We start from the raw sequence: 5594 nt of genomic DNA on the forward strand, positions 1-5594 counted from the left end.
AAAATAATAATTTTCTCTCTTAAGGAAAAAAAAAGATTATTAAATCCTAACCATAATCTATTCTCCTAAATTAAGACAGTAGTTTCTGTATACCTTTCCCAGCACTAAACATTACATATTATAATGAGTAGAAAGATAATCCTTACAAATTCATATCTGAAGAGTCTAGATGAAGCAACCATTGCTAAACCTTGATGTATTCATTCTTTCATTACTGTTATGGTTTGATTTTTATTCATCAATACACTGAATTTATGACTCTCTAGTATTTGTGCACATGATTTTATTTAAAAAATTGCAGAAATCACAAGAATCTCAATTTTTTAAAAAATTTATTTATTATAAGTACATTGTTGCTGTCTTCAGATACCCCACAAGAGGGCATCAGATCTCATTACAGATGGTTGTGAGCCACCATGTGGTTGCTGGGATTAGAACTCATGACCTCCAGAAGAACAGTCAGTGTTCTTAACCACTGAGCCATCTCACCAGCCCAAGAATCTCAATTTAATACTAGTAGATTCCTCACAAAAGGGGGAAATTTGACTGGTGGCACACTCAGAGGGGAAGTGACAGAAAGCTACAAAAAGAGCAAGGACTTCAAGAGTAACTGCATCTGTAAGACAGAGGTTGCCGTCCAACAACGGGATCCAGAAGGGGAAAGAATCTCTACCAAAATATCTATTTTTATTCACAGAAACAGAAAAAAAAATCAAATTACTTTTTCTAAATCAAAAGTAATCATTAAAAGCTAATGTAATCTTGAACAAAAATGCAAAGCTAGAAACCTCACAGGACCTAACTTAAAACATACTATCCCCAACACTGGATGGAGCTCTGGGAGTCTGGTGGAAGAGTTGGGGGTAGGATGGCAGTCGCAGGAGGAGATAGAAACTCCACAGGAAGACCAACAGAGTCAACTAACCTGGACTCTTGGGGGCTCCCAGAAACTCAGCCAGTAAACAAAAAGCGAGCACAGGCTGGACCTAGCCCCCACACACATATGCTGTAAAGGTACAGCTTGGTCTTTGTGTGGGTCCCCCAATAAGTGCAGCAGGGGCTTACCCTGACTCTGTTGCATCCCTGAGTATCCTGTTCCCCTAACTGGGTTGCCTTGTCTGGCTTCAGCAGGAGAGGATATGCCTAGTACTGCTAGGACTTGAGGTGTCAGTGTGGGTTAGTACCTAGGGGAACCTCCTCCTTCTCAGAAGTGAAGGGAAGAAAGAGGGTAAGGAACTGTGAGGGGAGGCCTGGGGGGAAGAAGGGTGCTGTGCTTGGGATGTAAAGTAAATACATTAATGGAAAAACATACTACAAAGCTACTGTACTCAAAACAGCATGACACTAAAGGCAAACACATAGAACAAAGTTGGGAGTCTAGAAATAAATTCACTCATCCTGATGACAAGGGAATTGTGCAAAAAAAGAGCACACAATAGGAAATGGTTTCTAGCAAATGGAATCAGGCATACAGAAAAATAAAGTTAGAACTTTATCACACAGTGGCTACAAAAGTCAATTCAAAATGAATTAAATTTGTGCAGGTAAAAGGAGAAATTATAAAACAGCTAGAAGAAAATCTACATAGCACTTATCTAAGCAAGAGTCCTTTAGATATAGGAAGCTTAAGTAGTTCAAGTAAAACTCAACAAATGGAATTATATTGAACTAAAAAGCTAATATATAGCAAAAGAACCAATCAGTAGAGCAATGAGATAAGCCACTAAGTATGGAAAATATCATCAATCTATGTATTTGATAAGAGATAAATATTCAAAATGCAAAATGAATATCATGCATCTCAATTACAATGAAATAAATAGCCCAGTTACAATAGGCATTTCAGAAAAAAATAAAAATAAAATCGTTTAGCAGGTTTGGGAAAAGAAGCTTAACATTACTTAGCAACTGACAAGTGAAAATTAAAACACCATACTGTGGTATCACCTCACTCCTGTGAGAAAAGCTATTATTCAAAAAACAAACAATCCATGCTGGCATGGGAGAAAAAGGAACCCTGATGGTAAGAAAATGAGAGAAACCATTAAAAAACAGAATGAAAGTTCTTGAGAAATACAAAAATATTATATATATATATCTTCAAAATCCCACTAGTCATTTTCCAAAAAAAATAAAATAAATATATCTCAGAGGTACCTGAAGTTACAAGGTCCATTCTAGGATAATCACAATATCAAAATAACACAATTAACCTAGTCAACAACAGAAAATAGTCACAAACACAGCAGAACATCTTTCTGCCCTAAAAGAAAAGGACCACCCTCCTTAGCATAGTGGTGAGTAACCCTTCCTGTTGTGTGAAATACCTGGGTTCCATTGTCCTATGTGAAGACAAGCTATCCTTTCCCAGGTTGGAAATATGTATCTGAAAATAAGAGGGCTTGCTGTTCTTGCAGAGGACCAAAGTTCAGTGCTTGGCATCCATGCTGAGCAGCTCACAACTGCCTGTTAATTCCCCATCCAGGGTACCCAATGCTGTTTTCTGGACTTTGTGAGTACCTGCACTCATATGTACACATGCATACAGAAACACACACACACACACTTTAAAAACAAAAGCAAATATTCACAAAAGAGAGATAAACTCAGTTGTTTTTTTAACATCATAAATGTATCTGGAAGATATTATGGTAAGTGAAGTAAGTCAAGCATGGAAATGCATGGGGAGTGGTCTTGGTTGTACACAAAACCTTTAAAACTTTAACTGATGGTACCCAAGCATATCATGGTTATAACCAGAAACTGGGCAGGGGAGCTGGGAACAATGTTTAAAGGACATAAAGTTTCAAAAGTAAGTGTAAAAAGCTTTTGTGCCACGTGTAAAGTATAATTAACAGCAATCCTTGTATCTTGGAATAGCTAATAGTAGATTTTAAATATTTTTTACCACAAGTAATGGTACATGAAGTAATTTATAATGGGCCAATTTATCCATTTCAAAATGCTATGTTGTACAGTGTAAATATGTACAATTGGGAGGTGGGGTTCAAGACATGGTTTCTTTGTATAGCCTTTCCTGTCTTAGAACTTGTTCTATAGACCAGGCTAGCCATGAACTAAAAGACTCACATGCCTCTGCCTCTCAAGTGCTGGGATTAAAGGAGTGTGCCATTATGCCTGGTTAATATACACAATTTTATTTGTCAGTTAAATATAATCAAAAAAAAAAAAAAAAAAAAAGAGGCAAAATGAAAAAGCCACCAGAACGACCATGACTTGACAGAAACTGATTTTGAAGTTCTGGCCTCTGAAATTTTACTTCAAATTTCTATTATTTTCAACCTTCCAGTGTGGGGTACTTTTCCATGGCAACCTTAGTAAATTAATATAATCATCATTAATACCTCCTTTAATGCCCAGAAACCACAGAGATTAAAAAGATCCTGTAGAGTGAAGACATCCTGAAGAATTTAAAGGTGCTAAAGAATGGGGGTAAATGACAAACCACTGGCTTTTAAAACTAAAGGCACATACAACTTGCCAGCACTAAGGGCTAACTAGAATGAGTCAAAGACACCGGATTTCAACATAAGTACAAGAAACCTTTGTATAGCATGAAAATTATCTGACGTCTGCATTGAAAAAAAATTGCCAAAAGTAGTCTTGTTTTTTGCCAGAAGGACTTCCATTAGAAGTATTAAGAAAGGCTCAAAAATGCTCACACTCTGCCACCAGCCTGTCCTGTGTGTGTGTGTGTCTTTTGCTGTTCTGCCACCCCAGCCTTCACTGACTGCAAAGGATGAAGAAATTGCCACACTCATCTTTGACAATGGCTCTGGCATGTGCAAATCTGGCTTTCTTGGCAGTACCACCCCTCAGGGATGTGTTTTCTTCCATCATCAAGAACTCCTGATACCAGGGCATCATGGTAGGCATAGGCCAAAAAGACTCCTCCGTGCGTAGGTGACAAGGCCCAGAGCAAGAGGGATATCCTGAGCCTAAAGTATCCTAACAAACATGGCATTGTCACCAACTGGGATGACATGGAGAAGATCTGGTACCATACCTTCTACAACAAATGTTGGCCCCTGAGAAACACCTCGTACTTCTGATCAATCCTCCCCCTGAACTCAAAATCTAACTGACGATGATGCAGACAATGTTTGAAACCTTCAATACCCCAGCCATGTACATGGCCATTCAGGTGGTGCTGTCCTTGTATGCATCTGGGAGCCCTACTGGCATTGTCATGGACTCTGGTGATGGAGTCACACACAGTCCCCATCTAGGAGAGCTAAACCCTTCCCCATGCGATCTTGCTTGTGGACCTGGCTGGCCAGGACCTAACAGACTGCCTCATGAAGATCCTGACTAAAGCTGATGAGGCTACAGCGTTACCACCATGGCTGAGCTGGAAATTCTAGCACATTAAAGAAAGTTGTGCCATGTTGCCCTAGATTTTGAGCAAGAAATGTCTATTGCTGCATCTTTCTTCTCTTTGAAAGGAAGAGCTATGAGCTACCTGATGGGAAGATGACCATCATAGGCAATGAGTGGTCTGGTTTCCAGACATTCTCCCCAGCCTTCCTTCCTAGGCATAGAGTCCTATGGCATCATCCATGAGACCACCTTCAACTCCATCATAAAGTATGATGTGGACATCCACAAGGACCTGAAGGCCAATACAGTGCTGTCTGGTGGTGCCACCATGTAACCAGGCATTGCTGACAGGGTGCAGGAGATCACAGCCCAAGCATGCAGCACAATGAAGATCACTATTCCCCGGGAGGGCATGTAATGTGGATTGGTGACTTCATCCTGGCCTTGCTGTCCACCTTCCAGCAGATGTGGATCAGCAAGCCAGAGTATGATGAATTGGACCCCTTCACTATCCATTGTAAATGCTTCTGGGTGGACTGAGCAAGTGCCAGGCATATGTTACATGGGCTGATTCTGAAGTATTGATTTACCCTGGCAAATGTACACACGTCATGCTTAATTCATAAAACTTGAATAAGCCTTTGAAAAGAAATTCGTGCTTGAAGCTTGCATCTGATATCAGCACTGGGTAGTAGAACCTGTTGCTGATTTTTCACCTTGTATTCAAGTTATCTGTTCCCTTGGTACATGTTTAATACCCTGTGCATGTCTTGATTTAGTCCTTAGTCCATGTGGCTTGGTCACTTAGTAGCTGGGGAGAACATGCTGTGGAAGGGAAATCCCCAGCCTGGTAGATCTGTGAGAATAGCATGTAGTGGTATGTGCGGGGTATTAACCAACAGTAGACGTCCAGGATTTCCCAAGGCTGGCAATGGTTCCTGAACTAATCCCTACTTCCATCTTGCTGGTCTAACTGGGTGGGAAAGTACAAGCCTTAGGATCTAGTTTCCATTCAGGTTTTTTTTTCCCTTTTGACCACCATGGGTTGTTTCTTGCCTTGAGCTGAAAATGTTGGTACTGACATGCCTGCAAGTGTGTTCCTCCTTTTAATTTGCATAAGGTTTTTTGTACTCAAGTCCGTAAGAAATGACAAGTTTTGATGTGCTACTGTTCAGTGAGAACATTGGGCCCCAGCAACACATCATTGTGAAAAGAAAAAGAAAAGTCTCCTACGGTAACTGGGAAGGGGGGGG

The 5594-nt window shown here is 40.2% G+C and overlaps 1 pseudogene; it reads left to right on the top strand.

Moving 5' to 3' along the window:
* Positions 1 to 3801: 3801 nt before the first annotated feature.
* On the top strand, positions 3802 to 4881 carry LOC117715725 (actin, cytoplasmic 1-like; annotated as a pseudogene).
* Positions 4882 to 5594: the final 713 nt, after the last annotated feature.

The sequence above is a fragment of the Arvicanthis niloticus genome, chromosome 9 (genome assembly GCF_011762505.2).
Source record: "Arvicanthis niloticus isolate mArvNil1 chromosome 9, mArvNil1.pat.X, whole genome shotgun sequence".
Lineage (NCBI taxonomy): Eukaryota > Metazoa > Chordata > Mammalia > Rodentia > Muridae > Arvicanthis > Arvicanthis niloticus.